Genomic DNA, 18,603 nt, shown 5'->3' with positions numbered 1-18,603 from the left:
ATTTCAAGAATTATTAGCTACGGAAATTGCACATTACCAAGTCGATTCTTCGGCAATAATGTGCCTGGGAATAAAAGATGTTACGAACACAGGAAAGTATACATCTGAATAGTCACGTTAACGAGCAGTATACGCCATGGGCTATAGATAATGGTGTTGTCCCCTTATTTTACATGCCCAGTGTCCCCACATAGAGTTCATCACGTCCGTGTGGTTGCATCACATTCGCTGAATAGAACTAATACACCTCCTGACGACAGTAAATTAACCGCACATTTGCTCAAATTACTTCTAAATGCTACCAGAGCGAAAAACAGTTTGGAGAAGCTAATGGATCTTCACCAGGCACGTAATTACTACCGCTCAGCATTTATAAAGTAATTAGCAAAGCAACAGCGGCAACGTATGGTGCTTATCGTCTCTCCACGAAACTCCAATTGAAATTTCAAATAAGACAATTAAGCGAGTTATTACCCAGGTAAAAATGTGCAGAGAATACATCAGCATCTGATCTGCACAAGGCAGACTTCAGAATTAATAATGATACAACATTAAACTTCTGCGCTTACTAACTTACGCTACGACTCCAAGCTCGTACAGTACATCCTGTTCTGTACGGATGAATACACTGACATGACAGTATTATCCGCATCAATATTCATTCAACTTGTTATCGAATAAATGTACTGACTAGTGGTAACTAAAAGAAAGATGTGAACGTATTACAACGATCAGCAAGAACAGAATTGAAGAGCATGTTAAAGCTTAACGTCTCTGTGACATGAGAATTAGAGATAAGTCGATAGCTGAGTTGCACAGTGATCAGAACCACTTGTTGGCTAGGTAGTGTCATCACCGCATGCAATTAATGTGCTGTAACAGAGGAGGTCCTAAATCACGAAATCTTGCAATAAATTGTGTTCCGATCCTCTAGTGTAACCAGTCGGATCTTAAACGCTCAGTAGTATCCAAATAAGCCTGATTGTCGCGTTAGACTAAACGATACGCCTCCTTTGTGGTTGTCGTGAGGGAATATCAGTGCACATACATACGCTATACTCATATTTTCAGTCCTGTGACACACAGCCCGGTATTGTGGACGTGTTATGAAAAGAATTCGTACGTAACTGTAGAAGAGAGTAGCTGAGATAATCGACATTGCGTGGATCTTTATTTATTCCATACTTCGATCAGATATCTCCTCATACACGCCTGTCTGTCTTCCCCTTCTCTGTCTGTCACCCCGTTGTGATCCACACCCCCACACTAGTGAGAATTTGATATTCTAACCCCCACATAAGTAACACATGTAACAGCTTTGGTTGAAATTGATCCAAGTGCTTAGGAGAAGAAGTTCAAGATACACATATCAAAAAAACTGCTCCAGCGCCTCAGTTCCGAGAGTTCTGCAACCTGTACATAAAATTGGAATAGAGATCAACATAAAAATTATTTCTGCCCTTGTTATTGGTCATGAAAACTACACATTGCATGCTGTACCACAATACAGCTAGACCTTCAGAGGTGGTGGTCCAGATTGCTGTATTCACCAGTACCTCTAATACCCAGTAGCACGTCCTCTTGCATTGATGCATATCTGTATACGTCGTGCCACACTGTCCACAAGTTTATCAAGGCACTGTTGGTCCACATTGTCCCACTCCTCAACGGCGATTGGGCGTAGTCCCCTCGGAGTGGTTGGTGGTTCACGTCGTCTATAAACAACCCTTTCCCATCTATCCCAGGCATTTTCGATATGGTTCATATCTGGAGAACACGCTGGCCACTCTATTCGGGTGATGTCGTTACCCTGAAGTAAGTCATTCATAGGATGTGCACTATGGGGCGCGAATTGTTGTTCAGCCAGCAGCGGTTCTAGGCTCTCAGTCCGGAACAGCGGGACTGCTACGGTCGCAGGTTCGAATCCTGCCTCGGGCATGGATGTGTGTGATGTCCTTAGGGTAGTTAGGTATAAGTAGTTCTTAGTTCTAGGGGACTGATGACCACAGAAGTTAAGTCCTATAGTGCTTAGAGCCATTTGAACCATTTTCACCAATTGTTGTTCATGAAGACGAATGTCTCACCAATATGCTTCCGATATGGTTGCACTGTCGGTTGGAGGATGGCATTCACGTATCATACAGCCATTATGGTGCTTCCACGACCACCAGCTGCGTGCGTCTGCTCCACATAATGCCACCCCAAAACAGAAGGGAACGTCCATCTCGCTGGACAGTGGGTCTAAGGTGTTCAGCCTCCATGTCTGGTTGAAGGCATATGCGACACTCATCGGTGAAGAGAACGTGATGCCAATCGTGAGCGGTCCATTGGACTTGAATTTGAGCCAATCTGTACTGCGCTGCATGGTGTCCTGGTTGCAATGATGGACCGCGTCATGAAGGCCGGTAGTGAAGTTGGGCATCATGCAGCCTATTGCGCACAGTTTGAGTCGTAACACCACGTCCCGTAGCTACACAAAAAGCATTATTGCTGTCAGGTTTCCTCCGAGCCATAATCCTAGGCAGCGGTCATCCACTGCAGTAGTAGCCCTTGGGTGGCCTGAGCGAGGCATGTCATCGACAGTTCCTGTTCTCTGTATCGCCTCCATGTCCGAACAACATCGGTTTGGTTCACTCCAAGACGCCTGGACACTTCCCTTGTTGAGAGCCGTTCCTGGCACAAAGTAACAATGTGGACGCGATCGAAGCGCGCCATTGATCGTGTAGGTACGGTTGAACTACAAAAAACAAGAGACGTTTACTTCCTTCCTGGTGGAATTACTGGAACTGGTCGGCGGCCGGACCCCCTCCGTCTAATAGGCGCTGCTCCTGCATGGTTGTTTACACCTTTGGACTGGTTTAGTGACATCTCTGAAAGTCAGAGGGACTTTGTCTGTGATACAATGTCCACAGTCAAGGTCTATCTTCAGGTGTTCTGGAAACTGGGGTGATGAACATTTTTTTTATTTGTGTATATGTGTGAGACACATATTGCACACGCACACATGGCTGATGCTCTTCTGTTGTGCATCATGTTAAATTTATCTGTGGTATTCAGCGGTGTGGTTTGATGTAAGATACTGAAACACTTCGACCAAATTAACGATTCTATGCAGTGCTCACTCTTGCGATCTGGTTGACACACCGAAGAGCGCTTCACGCTTTTAAAAGTATTACAACTCAATAAAATACAGAAGCAAGTACCAACAAGTCGTTTTGACTATTTTTACATTACCCCTTTCATCCACATATTTCCCCATACTGGCAGTGTGGAATCCCACAATATCACTCGCGCAGTATGTTTATACAAATAAAAAGTCACGTACGTCACAAATTTGCTACAAACTCCCCCCATGTTCCTTAGATATACCTTAATGTCTCCCACCCCCCCTCCCCACCCCCTTTTCATTCTCATCACTACGTGAGGAAGTGTGATTCTGAACTCCACTGCCCTTCCTTCCTGATGGTAAGTAAATAGTAAATCCCATATTCTTTAATGAATTAGTGCTGAGAGCCATTTTTTTTCTTTTTTTGAAATATTGCCCTTGTGTTTTTCAGTATTATTGTAAAGTTGATCTTTAGTAATGTTGGACATACGGGAGCTCAAATAAAAATAGAATTCCTCTCTGCTGCTGTGAGGCATCGAAAATGTAAGGCTAGCCAACATACCAAGAGATGGAGCACCTCGAACAAATAGGTATCACTCGGTATGAATTTTTGTTCATCTCTTTAATAAATGATATGCCTAGATAGTCTGGCTGAATGTTTCATTTGGATTTATTGTTCGTAGGGCTATTTGAATATGACAACAGCAGGATAACAGGCTTTTTGAATGTAAAGTAGCTTCTGCACATCGACACATTAGAAACTCTGTATGGTTGTATTATCAGACAATGTGTATGTATGCATATTGGGCATCCTCTAAAGAACCTGATCGATTTCAACCACACTTGGTACACATATCGCTTGGTATATGCCAAAAAGCACTATGTACTCGTATGTAAGCCCCACCTGTCTCTCAAAGGGGTCGGGTGGGAGTGAAAGCACCACGATCAAATAGAAAGTCATGTCCTTCCAGAATTTAAGAATGATGGCACTTAGCGACATGCAGCATATTTCGCAGATAGTATCCACAGATAAAGCTGCATGTACCTGCAGTTTTATATGACTGCAAGGCACATAATTCAGGAGATACGACGCAATAAAAGCTAATCCACGGAAACAAGGTTATATTAGAATGGTATGCAAGCTATCTTGAGAATAATTACCGAGACTACACTCATCCACAATTTGATAATGAAAGCACTTTGAGAGCACTTAGCGACTTACTACAAACTGTAAAAGAATTTCAGATCTTTTCCTACATGTATGCTTAACGTCGAATATTTAATATTGCCCATTTGTAAAGTAACAGGAATTTTGAGTCTGTTTTATATAGTCGAGCTCTGAGACTTAACTTCTGAGGTCATCAGTCCCCTAGAACTTAGAAGTACTTAAACCTAACTAACCTAAGGACACCACACACATCCATGCCCGAGGTAGGATTAGAACCTGCGACCGTAGCGGTTACGCGGTTCCAGACAGTAGCGCCTAGATCCGTTCGGTCACTCCGTCCGGCGCAATATTTCAAGTTCAATAATAAAGGATCGTAGCTTTATAACACTTCCGTCTGCTACCACTGTACCATAACCTTAAATCTGGAAGCAGGTTGTGTGATAAAACTATTTTATTAAAGCAATTATGGTACAACGCAACAGAGCAGTGTTACCCTCTGGGAAGAATTTTGTTGTGTTGATCGTGTTGTACCTAACGGAGGTGGCTTATCGGAAGTAAAAGTCAGAATTACGGAAATATTTTAACAGTAACAAACAAAATTTTGCCTATCTGCACTGTTTAACGGGTAAAGAAAACGGTCGCCAGCCTAACTAGGCAAGAGAATGATCAACATTCTCGTTCAAGAAAATAGTTATTAGTAACTTTAATGGATAAACACAACCTATACTTTGTCACACGCGAGTGCAGTGAACTCTTGACACATGCATATGTTTACGGTAAGATTGAAGCTAACAGTTAGAGCAGCACAAATTATTTGCAAAATTATAACAGGTACCGAAACACGCTATTACTTTCAGGGCTTACACAAACTTGAGTGGTCTTTATAACGTTATTATTACTATTCACTCCAGAATCATTAATTGGATATAGGTTAAGTCTCTCTCAGTTAAATACTTTACTATTTCAAATGAAAGTTATTTGGAATCCACTAACAGGTTGCTTCTCACTATCATTTGAAAAAAGAAATAATGATTTTCATAATTAGTGGTCTTCCCATTACTTGTTACCGAGTATTAACACAATAGACAAACTGTGGATCCAGGTATACTATTCATATGCACTTCTAATACACAAGAGAGACAAACACTTAGCAAACATGAGTATATAACGTTTCATACTGCAGTTTTGCACTTTTACTACACTGAAAGACAAAATTAACATATATGTAAGATACTGACTCACCTTCTGCGATTTACAGCAGGCAGTAATGTGATCATTTACTAAGCAAAGCTTTATAAGCCTCAGTCTTATGAACTCTTAATTAGAAGTTGGCAACAACACATTAGTAAGCAGTTTTACTAGGAAAATTATTTTTAGCAAGCATCATTAACTCACTCTCTTGCCACCTTAACTTTCTTTTTACTATGTTCAAGAGGCATTAATTAGCAAAAACACTGGTCTTTAATGTTATTTCAGTAGGGACACTCGGTAATCACTTTAGTTCAAACGGAGAGGAACCTGAGAGGTGTTATGATAAGGAGAAAAATGAAGGTAGGTACATAAATTCAGTTATAAATTACCTAATATTTGAGCACACTAACACATCCATTAAGCTGATCCTTCACTGTACATTATTATAGTACTCCTTTACAGTGATTGCGCAAAGTGGTGGCGATTGCATGTTGGTAGGTGAAATTGCAGGTAGAATTGCTGGACTCTGTCATTCCTTGGTGTCGATGATTGATACAAATTCCAGAATAGTTCCAGCTATTTCTCCATCCATCCGAGGCATTGGAAAGTGGCAGAAGAAAACGTCTCTTGGAAACAGCACAAAATACAACTATTACATGGCAGTGCACAGTTTGGTAGATCGTCCCCGACTCGTAGCTCGCCCCCGACTCATAGCTCCTTCCCGACTGTCTCTCAGTTCCATCTTTTCTACTTAGGCCAACCACAATTTGCGCGCGCTACACAGTTCCGTTCCCGTGGGGGACTACAACACCTTTTTCATACAAGCTAACTAAGAACCCTAAGTGAGAAATAGCAGTTTACATAACAGTAAACAAATTCATTCAACAAAACAAAATATTTGCACATATTGACATTTCTGCAAAAAATTATTCTCACAGAAATTACAATTATATACAGTAAGTTTTGTTCCCTCCAAATGGTACAAAGAATTTAAATGACAGATACACTACTTTGCATAGAATCAAATCATGACATCAAAGTTTGTACAAAGAAAGGAGTATATAATTTTATGTTATCGATTCAAACAAACACATTTACAGAAGCTCAAGGCTGTAACATTAAATGAAACAAAAGCAAAATAAATCAGTAGAGCATTAGAGCTATGGTGTTACACATGCCCCATGTTTCGTTGAAGTTTCCTGTAAGGGATACTTCAAGGAAACATCTATGACACCTAAGTGGTGCTGGCTAAAAAAAAAAAATTATTCTGTCCTGCTTCAGTTGGGAGAGAGAGAAAAAAAAAACGTATTACAGTCATACAGTATCTACACTAAGAAATTTCATACACTTATTCCAAAAACATTTTAAAAATAATGCATTACAGTAATGACATGCCCACACTGGTTTAAGGAGACTAATTTTCATCATTACACAAGATATCTTTAAGCATGTTCATTTCATACACATACACATACAGTTCAAATAAAAGATAAAAGATACAGAAAATAAGCTGCATATTAGTAGAATATGTATGGCCTTCAAACAAACAAAAAATAATACACATATACAACAACACAGAACATTCTATCTCAACAAAACAGAAATTTGTCTTTCAATATTTTTTAAAAAATGTACATTGTACATTTTCACAGACACACAAGCATACTGATGATTGTAGTACATTTTACAAGGTTCAGCAAGTACTGAAATATTGAAAATTTCAGTTTGCATTCACAAGTGCACAAATATCTAAACAAAACAGCTATGAAAACCTTTTCCAACTGACTCTTTAAATACCAATGTAACTTTTTTTAGGTATTTTTTTTCAAAACTATTAATTTTAAATCTTCTCTTCACAAATAGCAGTCCAAAATGTTTGTTGCACATAAACACACTAACCTATTCAAAACCTATCTTTAATCATCACTGCTGTATTTTTAAAACAAGGCAGTCCAAAACTTTAAGTAATTCCAGAAAAACCTAGCATCAAAACATCTACATCCATTTGAATAAGAATGCATATGTATCTTATACAATAACTTTTCACTGACTTTAAAAATAATAGTCAGTTCATATTGCATTGATCAAAAAACCTAACTTACTTCACTGCTTGTCTCAGCATTAGCAGTCTATGTTACTCATACTGCCCATTATTGGTTTGGCAGTCTTTGTATGTAAACATTTAGACACAAAAACACTATTTAGATTAAGAACACTAAAAGAGACATTTTTAAATTACCACACCGCCCCATCCTATAGGTTCGGCAGTTCGTGACTACTTATCAATTCCTTGCCCCACATTGGCTAGTCCTTTGGATACTACTCACGTAGCATTTTAGGTAGTCCTCATCCTCAGGACCACAATATTTTTATTCTTTTGTCTTGTTTTTTTGCCCAACAACATATTTTTCAGCAGTTAATTGTCATTATTTTTAAGTTTCTCATTATATGTCACATCTTTGGTAAAATTTCCATTAATGGTATAAAACATAAAACCTGTAACTTCAAAACAGTAATTACACACTGGCAACAAAACAATTTCTTTTCAAATGACAACATCAGGTAACACATAATCAAGAAAAATTTTAAATGACATTTTTGGCATAATGACAATGTTCAGTAGTTATTTGAGAGTCCCAGATTTGTGGTTTTACTCCCCACTTTCTTACTCAGTAATATTTCTTTTATAATCGGTATTCAATTTAATAATATTTAAACATATTTATGTCATCACATAGGTCAAGATCAGGACAATAATTTTACATCCTATTGCAAGTGATTTCTGCCAACTTTTGTGGCACAATACATATACATCTCACATCTATTTCTCATAGATTAGAACCATGAACTCATTTATTTTCACTGCATGTTACTATTCCTTTTTAATGTACTCACTTACTTATAAAATGCTCAGTCATTATCTAGTGTGCCCTGTTTGATTATTCATTTCTTGTCCACAAACAATACACAGTATCTTACATTTTTTCTACACTTTTCAGTTTATTCTGATAGAGAAGGAGGAAAGAAAATAGTAAAAGTTCTGAATGATTAAGAGGAAGGTTGGCAGCACGAAAAGAAATGGAAGTAGTGCTGGCAACGACTCGGGTCCCTGGTGCTCGTCAGGCACCTGACAATGCAAAGAGTGTATGTCCCCTGAGGGTTAACAACCCTCATCTGAGGACATGTACCTTTAAATACACAACATACTGCAAACATGAGCCCTTTCTGATTTTTAAGTATATCAGAAATAAATTATTATCTTATAGAGTTCTTTGCACTTTCATTAAGTTACTATAAACTAAATTAGTCATAAAGTTTTTTTAAAGTCTGTCACACTACTTGCCCCTATCTTCATAATTAGACTTGCAACAATAAGTATTCAGTTTAAAATAAACTGTTTCTGAGCAAAGGTATACAACAAAATAAACAACAGCCTGCCCCAGGTCTCAAGATCAACAAAACAATAATCCACTTTCAGGTAACACTCAGATACAATAAAAATTAAGTCATGCATTATATTAACAGTGTATATACATTCATCAACCTGCCCCCAGTCTCTTTATTAGCAAGGCAGTCTTTTATGGTTCATAAAACAGTTACTAAGTCTGGTGGCTTTTTAGGCCTCCTATCTTCTATATCTTTCACTAACCCATTCAGATCTTGCAAACGTTTTGTTTCATCAGGTGGCTTTTTAGGTTTTGGAATATCAGAGTCTTTAGCTAGGTACATGATCTCCTGTTCTGCTATTATCTTAACAGGTGGTTCTTTTTGTTCCTGTACTTTACACTTATTCAAAACATTAGTTAAAGCTTGCCCCAATATAGTGTTACCAGGAAGTTCTTTCTGTTTTGTTTGGGTTACGCATTCCCGATCTTGTTTCGAAAAGATATCATTAACTTTTTCGTAACCTCTTTTAGTAAAAGTATAAGTATGTTTGTCTACCTCCGAAAACTCATCTGTATCTGAATCGGTCGTCTCTCCTTCGTCTGAGCTATCACTAGGTTCTATTTCGTTATCAGATTCGAATAGGAATGCAACTTTTAAACAGTCAGGCAGATTATTACTAGATGTTTCAACCACTTCGTTTTTAGACTCATTTTCTACACATTGCCCATCGTTTGGAGACTCAGGCACTTCCGTTGTATCACTTTGAACGATTTCAACCTTAACTTCATACTTAGTATAATCGTCATATACTTCGATAACCTTCATTTCATTTTCCCCTTTGTTATCATTCTGAGGTAATCGTGCGAAATTCCCACTAGGCCCTTCTGCATTAAAATCATTAAAAACATTTGCATTAACAGTAGTTTCATCTGCACTGCTTATAATGTTTTGTTTACTAACGTCCTCCTTTACATCACCTATTGTTAATTGTGCACATGTCTTTTGCGTGGCATATTCTACCTCCCTTTCCTCTTTATTCATCATAACCTCCCCCACATCTACGTCTTTTATCTCATACACATCATTAACAGTACAAACATTCTCCTTTTCACTCGCCTTTTGTGGCTCCCTTTCATTCTTTAATGATGCCTTTTCGCACGATTTCGATATCGAGTTATCTTTATCATATGACATATTACCTTTATATTCAGTGTTACATAAGGTGTGCTACTGAAAGCGGCCAACGGAAGTGTCCGATCCCGCCTCTTCTGTTTCTCTCTACGGCAGCCATCTTGTTCTGACGTCTGCCATTTGTGTGTGCTGTCAAGTTCAATGTACGGTGCTCCAGCAAGCGCTGGCCCGAGCACGAACGGTCACGTGATTTCGCAGTAGGAACGCCACTATGTATCACTCCGCGCACGTCTTCCATAGTTTGTTCAAAGAAAGGAGTATACAATTTTATGTTATCGATTCAAACATATTTACAGAAGCTCAACGATGTAACATTAAATGAAACAAAAGCAAAATAAATCTGTAGAGCATTAGAGCTATTGTGTTACAGCTTGTACTGGTATGTAGCGTTATACGATTTATAAACGCAACCAACGAAAGGTGGATGTTATCGTGAGAGACCACATAGTCTCCTCTTTTGAAAACCGAGCAGACCAGTGATTCCTGTTCTTATTTAACAATTAGTCTTAACTCACTTATCATAAGGTCTTCAGTCCACCCTCTGAAAATACAGTCACAGAATGCTCCACTGAAAACAGTCTCTCCTCGTCATTCAGCGTGGTTTCCATCCCAGCCTTTAAGTATTTAGTCCTAATCCACCTCACATACGGAAACCACTTAAAGGACCTACCCTTGCTCGTCCTATACATAGACTTTGAAGAACTCTGCAACCAAGTAAGAAATTTCGCCCCCCTGTTCGCACCTCTCTGTTATATTTTTTGAAAAGAATTTCAGCCATTGGACTGTAAACTACAGTTCATTTATTTCACAAAATCGTGACTTCAGCCTTAAAGTCATTCTCGCATTGAAGTTGAAAGGTCAGTAAATATCCAACATGCCGAAATGATATCGTCAAATTAATACAACCATTAGTTTCAAAGGCTGTATATGTGTTCATTGCAATATAAGATGACTTTTTAGGCGTGTCAGACTTTTGCGACATTTCATATTGCACTTGACAATGGGTAGAAAGACGAAATAATGACTGTTTGAAATGAATCGATAGTAATTTACAGTCAGATGTCGGAAATTTCTTTTAAACAGTTCGATGTTACATTGTCCCGTCCCCCCCCCCCCCCCCCCCCCCGCCCCCTGCGAATGAAAAATCTGCTATTATATATTTCCACAAAGCTACATCCGTCATGCTATATCGTTTCTAACTCTCTTTCTTACGTAGCAAAATACAGTTTTCAGCCAACTAGACGCTGTCCCAAAGATAAATCCTATCCCCTTCGTTGCACCAACTACACTTCTCTGATGGAACTGCTTTCCTTTCCGTTCAATCTATTCATTCCACAGATCTCTCCAGTTCCACATCAACGATTTACTCTTTTGTTTGATAGACTTTGCACCAATACAACAAAAGTACAGAAATAATTAATAAGAACTGCCAATCCCAACGAAATAGCAAAATCATAGTCCGCTTAAACTACCTATGAGCAACATTATACAGAAACTCGCTTAGCGTCCCAACCTATAAAATTTTCAAACGAAAGCATGCAATGGACCATATTTATTAACAGGTAACACATGATGCCTAAATGTCATTTTATTATGTGCACGTCCATATATGGCGTCGATGCGTCGATAACCGCTCCTTCAAAGCTTTAATATTCGATCACTCCTTTCTTTGTGCATGTTTTACTCGTCTGGTAAGTTCCTATGCCCCCTTAAAAGCACTCGACTGTGCTATGTGCCCCGAATATCGATTCCTAAGACTACCTTGTAACAGAACCCTCCCCCCCCCCCCCCACCCATTCTCTCAGTTCTTTAAGATCTTTGGTAACATCCTTTTCAATACTATACTCCTCCTAAAGCTCCAATCACAGTTCAGGAAGGCTCCTTCATAATTATTCCCATACAACACAGAATAACGAAGATTATAGACATTAGGTGACACTTCACTTCCTTTCCATATGTCTGCCTGTAACTGTTTGCCCTTCTTGTCTGAAGTACAGTGTCCACGGTGAAGCCAAGTCACTCCAAAAAGAGCAGACGTAAATAGGAAATTAATAAATTAAAAAAGAGGTATTTTAGGGACTAGTTTTTGACAATTTCATTTTGTGTCGTATACGACGGTGGAGTGTTGGTTTGATACTTCTGCCGCTGCCAACACTATAGATAGCCTGTTCAAGGCACTGAAGTGAGAACTCTTTACATGTTTTACTGTCTAATTTTTTCATTTTTATTAACATTGCCACTGCCTTGCCAAAGATGACATTTAATACATGTTTGTATCTCAATTCCGATGGGCAACATCTTTGTCATGTTGTTCACGAATATTGTTCCCTCTTTGACGAATGATGATAGCGTTGCAAGCCAGAAACCAGTAAACCAAAAGATTAATACTGTGGAACCGCCCGCATCTCGTGGTCGTGCGGTAGCGTTCTCGCTTCCCACGCCCGGGTTCCCGGCTTCGATTCCCGGTGGAGTCAGGGATTTTTTCTGCCTCGTGATGGCTGGGTGTTGTGTGATGTCTTTAGGTTAGTTAGGTTTAAGTAGTTCTAAGTTCTAGGGGAGTGATGACCATACATGTTAAGTCCCATAGTGCTCAGAACCATTTGAACTGTGGAACGTGCATAATATTGAGCTTACATTTGCAGTTATGGGGCTGGTCCATGAAGAAGCGATGGAAGAGTCAGATAACAAGGACAAAGCTCTTTCATTGCATCGTTTACATCCGCTGATGAAGTTACAAAACGTTGCTAGCCCCAGTAACTGTGCTTTCAACGATCAAAGTTATTCCCATGTCGTTCTCTCATCTCGAAGGTGAAATATGTATCCGACAAGGATGTGAAGATCAGAAACAGTGCTACTTGTTTTCAAGCAGGATTTTCGGTGATGTGACTGGTGTATAGGGTGCACTCGTAGATGCATATACAATTTCAGAAAGTCTTTGTAAGTTCGGTAAACAAATAAAGCAAGCATGGTATCTCTGAGACGATAAATGATCAGTACTAGTATTTATAACAGCTAAAGGTATACAACATTCTTGTTAAAATTACTCCTTTCTCCAGTATATCATAAGTCCTTCATAGAGAAATTAATTACACTATTCTATGACATAGTTTACTACATTACCTGTGCATGTGATATTAAAATAATGTGCCACATCATAATTCCAACCTGGTTCCTAGTTTGCCACATTGTATTAACATGCAAACTACAGTCTTCTTCAGGTGCCGGAGTGCCTAAATTCTGGTGTTACTCGTCAAAGAAGTTACGTAGTTCAACAGACTGCTTCATTTCTGAAAGTTGCTAGAGTGAAGAAGCAGTTTCCAGGGCTACCACACGTCTGACATGAGTTCCTTCGTAGGTTACGCTTCAAACATTTTATGCAGGAATGTGTACCATTTTGAAATGAAAGACACGTAATGAAGAGTGAATTTCTAAAATCAACCTAACACACAGATCTCTCATACTTTCGGGACATTAACTGTGGATCTTAGTTTCAGCATATCTGAATGATGATGCTGATTCCGCGTTATATAGCTATGGTGACTGAAATCATCTATCCGCTGTGAACGATGTGTGTATGTTCATGATCGCGCCAGGAACCTGCAGAATTCTGTCAAGGAAATATCACGTTATGCTTTGATGGGAGAAATATGGTCTAGTAGGTTTCCAGGGACAGTGAGCCACTAGTAAAATTTTATGGCAAATTCGCTTTCGTTTTCTCGTAATATAAGGTTCGTCTGAACAACTATATCGGAAACATAAAAAAAAAATTACGCAGTTTAAGCCTTCAATAATAAAACTGTTGTGCTTTAAAGTATACGCGAAGCAGCCAAACAACATCGGTCGTTTATAGGTCAGTGAACGTAACGTAGTCACAGATTATTGGAAAATAGCCTAAAAATCAAATTAGTCCCTGACAATATTACAGCGACCGACCGTACGTAACACGTAACAGTAACCGCCTGATTGGTAATGGCCACTGGAATCAAAACAGTGCACAGAGGGAATATTGATGCAGTTAAAATTACAAAGGGTTGCACACGCGAGGACCGTTAAATCTGTATCCAACGATTTTATCAAATATTGACTGCGCAGTGAACGAGTGAAACAGAGAAGTTAACTGTTTTCGAGGCGCATATCACTGTCGCTTCAGTACAGAGTAGTTTTTGTTTTGTCTGGAAGCTACAGGTTTTATTATTCGAATTGAGAATTCAGGTTCTGAATCTCGGTGCAGTATCTACGACTGACTTGTATACGGTACGATTCAGTTTTCTCTTACTGTTACACTTGTGCAGCACGCGTTGTCTCCGACCAGACAACAGTAACCTCCGATAATAGAGCGAGAAACGTCAAATATGGCGAATGTGATACTCTCTTTTCCGAGACTTTTTAACTCGATCTGGCAAATCTATCTCATATATGAAACCACGGACAATTACCTCCAACGGAAATATAACAGTGGTATACAATATATTCGGAAGAGATGCTTCAGAAACGTTCGTAATATAATATGCCAAGGGGAACAGAGGTCCTCGTGAGAAATTATTTCTACGACCAACGCCAAAAATAGAAATACGTGGACACTTTTAAACACAGCTAAGAAGTAGCATTCAATAAACGAATAAGCAATACAGGAAGAGATTAATTTATGGGTAAAATAGAAGCAGGCCGTATGCAGTTCCAAAATTCTGTCCACTCGCAACAAGAACTATGAGGTCATGGTTTATTAACCCATTAAGTACCAGTGTCGTGTTTTGAGGACAGAGCACATATTTATTTATAAATACACAATAAATTATTAATTTGCAACTATTACTGTTCTATGTCACTTGTTGATGTTTTTTATAACAAATGTATGCTTACAGGAAATTAAAAGCAATAAATCCTACCATTAATTGATTATTGAATACTAGGGCACTCTTTTCGTTGTTACAGGTATTTATTTTATCGACAATTTAGCAATATTTGAAATATGTGGCAAAGATCTTTTTGTGATTATTTATAGTCAACAATGTGTCTTTTAAACTACTTGCATTGTTAGCTCAATTGGAGTTATATTTATTGTTTTCCATTGTTATGAAATTTGGTGTACTCGAAATACGACACTGGGACTTGGTGTTATCATTTCAGTTATTGGTATCGCTGCACGTTAGAATATGAAACTCTTTTACTGCTGTTGCATTTTCTTTTTAGAATGTGGTAAATTTACCAGATTTTGTTGCTGAGTTAACTAACGACCCCTCTTTTATATTGAATTACATTATGTTGCATCATCAGAGAATAACGGAGAAACTGTATGTAAAACTTCACTGCCAAGTACATCCCAAGTTTTCAGAAGTAAATCGAAGAAGAGACGTCTTACTGATGAGAAAAGGAATTGGAAAAAGACACCTCCAGTTTATACAAAGCTGTCTCAAACTAGTGAGAATGACATCAATACAGAGAGAGAGGAATTGAAGGAACATCTTTCTTCCTTGACTACGAAGGGGATGTTTGAAGAACTGATGAACGAAAACATATACGAGTTCATAGTGACAGAAACTGTGAGATATGCAGTAAATATGAAGAATATGCAGGATTTTATCCTCACAGTTGAGAAGTGAAGGTCTTTGTCGGAATTCTTTTTATTGCTGGCTACCATAAGCTTTCTGCTGAGAAGCTATTTTGGTCTGAAGATGAAAATGTTGGTATACCAATTATAAAGATGGCTATGCCAAGGAATAAGTATCAGAAGTGGAAAACATTGCTTCATTTTGAAGATAATGACTTTGCCAACGAAAATAAACAAGACCGCAGATTCAAAACTAGACGTCTCTTTAAAATGATAAATGAATCTTTTCAAAAATTTGGTATATTTCAGGAAAAGTTTTCAGTTTATGAAATGATAGTCAAATACTATGGACGAATTGGGCTGAAACAGTTTATCCGAGGCAAGCCTATTAGATTTGGCTATAAGTTGTGGTCTCTTTGTGGAGCAAGTGATTCAAATTTGATTTATACTGTGGAAAGAATCCAGAAGATACTGCAAGGGATGATCTACTATTGGGAGCACATATTTATTTATAAATATACAATAACTTATTAATTCACAATAAATAAACAGTTTAAACTTGAAAACAGTTTAGTATGCTATACAATACTGTTAGAGCCCAGCGTCCTGTTTTGAGGATGGTCATTATATCAGCATTTATAAATATTCTTTGGCTATTTTTGTACTTATTTTGGTTCATACAATAAGTACATTATAATTAAGGAATAAAAAATTCAATTTAAAAAATATCAATTTGGGACTTAATGGGTTAACTTTCTCGACCTGAAACAAAAGCCAAATAATCTGATGGGTGATAGGGAAACCGCCTTAATCCGGAGGGCATGATTATCTCTCTAGGGATTTAGGAAACACAAAGTGTTGGAGATACTGGCTGAGTATTCGCATGCAGTGAGACCATAGTATGAAATTCAAGCGTCACGTTCCCTGTAGTTGCTCATAACTTAACAATAGAGAAGACAGGAAAATTTATATTGCGCAGTATTTTTTTTCTCGGAGGATGTTGGTGTAGAGTCCTCTGTAACGTTAGAAGGAGGTTCAAGAACGTATTCCGCATCTCTCTGTCATACTGAGATGATAAAAAAAATACATAGCTAACTCTAACACTATTGGCTCATGTTGATTTCTCACTTTATCTCTCAAAGGGATACCGCTGTGGAACGACAAATTATCGACGACAACGGAGAGTCACCTCATTACAAGCGATTCGCTAGAATTTTGAATACTGTTAAGTAGGGAATTTTTACGCTTCCCAGACGGGACACTGTTTTACTGAGGATGATTTGACGCATCGTGACTACATTTATAAAATCCTAGGGAAACTGGAGAGTAAGCTGCGAGGACTATTCGGAATGTAAGGTCTGATAGTTCGCGAATGGAAACGATAGTGAAAAGTCTGATGAAACTGTCCACTGGTAAGTTGTGACATGTCACTAAATAGGCCTGCCTATCGCACCACGTAGTTCTGAGCACACAGGAGCATGTAAATATGCCTAGAACAGTAGTGTCTTCCTTTAAGTATGGCTGCCAGCTAGGAGACTTCGCCTGGTTTCATGCAACCTGACATAACGTACCTGTCATGCGTTTCTCTCCTCATTCCAACTCTCGGCCGCACATGGCAGGGGCAATGAGGATGGGCCTGCAGTGCTTTGGACAGGAAGTGTCTGATCACCCACGATACAGCTCGCACTTGGCTCCCTCTGATGTTCGTCTCTGCTCACACGAACCGCTGGCTATGAAGACATCATTTTAGCACAGACAGACTAGCGTAGAGAATTGGAGGAAAGTACAGGCGGCTGCCTTCTATAACGAGGGAAAGTTGGTACAACGCTATGACAAACGTCTAAGTCGGAACGGTAACTATGTAGAGAAGTAGCTGAAACAATTTCCAATTTCACTGTGGTTTCCATTTCGAGACCGATAGAACCTTAGTTTCCGAATAGTACTCGTACTTTACAGTAAGAGCATTGAAGCTGCAGCTATTAGTACTTAACTTTTGCCACTATACACTGAAGCGCCAAACAAAATGTAGTCATGCGTCTTCAATTACAGAGATTTGCTAACAGGCAGAATACGCCTACATAAGAAAAAGTGTCTGGTGCAGTTGTTAGATCGGTTACTGCTGCTACAATGGCAAGTTATCAAGATTTCAATGAGCTAGAACTTGGTGTATAGTCGGCGCACGAGCGATGGGACGCTGCATCTCCAAGGTATCGATGAAGAGAGGCTTTTTCCGTGCGACCATTACACGAATGTACAGTGAATATTACGAATCTGGTAAAACATCAAATTTCCGACGTCGCTGCGGCCGGATAAATTTCCTGCAAGAACGGGACCAACGACGACTGATGAAAATCGTTCAGAGTGACAGAAGTGCAACCCTTCCACAAATTTCTGCTAGTTTCATTGCTGCCCCATCAACATGAGTCAGCGTGCGAACAATTCAACGCAACATCATCGACATCATCTTTCAAAGCCCAAGGCCATCTTGTGTATCCTTGATGACTGCACGACACAAAGCTTTACGCCTCGCCAGCACGCGTCAACACCGACGCTGGACTGTTGATGACTGGAAACATGTTGCCTTGTCAGACGAGTCTCGTTTCAAACTGCCTCGAGCGGATGGACATGTACGGATATGAAGGCAATATCATGAATCAATGGATCCTGCATGTCAGTAGGGGACTTAAAGCTGGTGGAGGGTCTGTAATGGTGTAGAACGTGTACAGTTGGAGTGATGCGGGACCCCTGATACTCCTAGATACGATTCTGACAGGTGAGACGTACGTAAGCATCCACTCATGTTCCTTGCATTACGACGGACTTGGGCAATTCCAGCAGGACAACTCGAAGCCCCATAAGTCTCGAATTGGTACAGAGTACCTCCAGGAACGCTCTTCTGAGTTTAAACATTTGCACTGGTCACAAAACTCCCCAGACACGAACATATGCGGGATGCCTTGCAACGTGCTGTTCAGAAGAGATCTCCACCCCTCGCACTCTTAAGGATTTATG

This window comes from Schistocerca gregaria, chromosome 6, assembly GCF_023897955.1.
Source record: "Schistocerca gregaria isolate iqSchGreg1 chromosome 6, iqSchGreg1.2, whole genome shotgun sequence".
Classification (NCBI taxonomy): domain Eukaryota; kingdom Metazoa; phylum Arthropoda; class Insecta; order Orthoptera; family Acrididae; genus Schistocerca; species Schistocerca gregaria.
Note: the sequence above shows the minus strand (reverse complement) of the source record.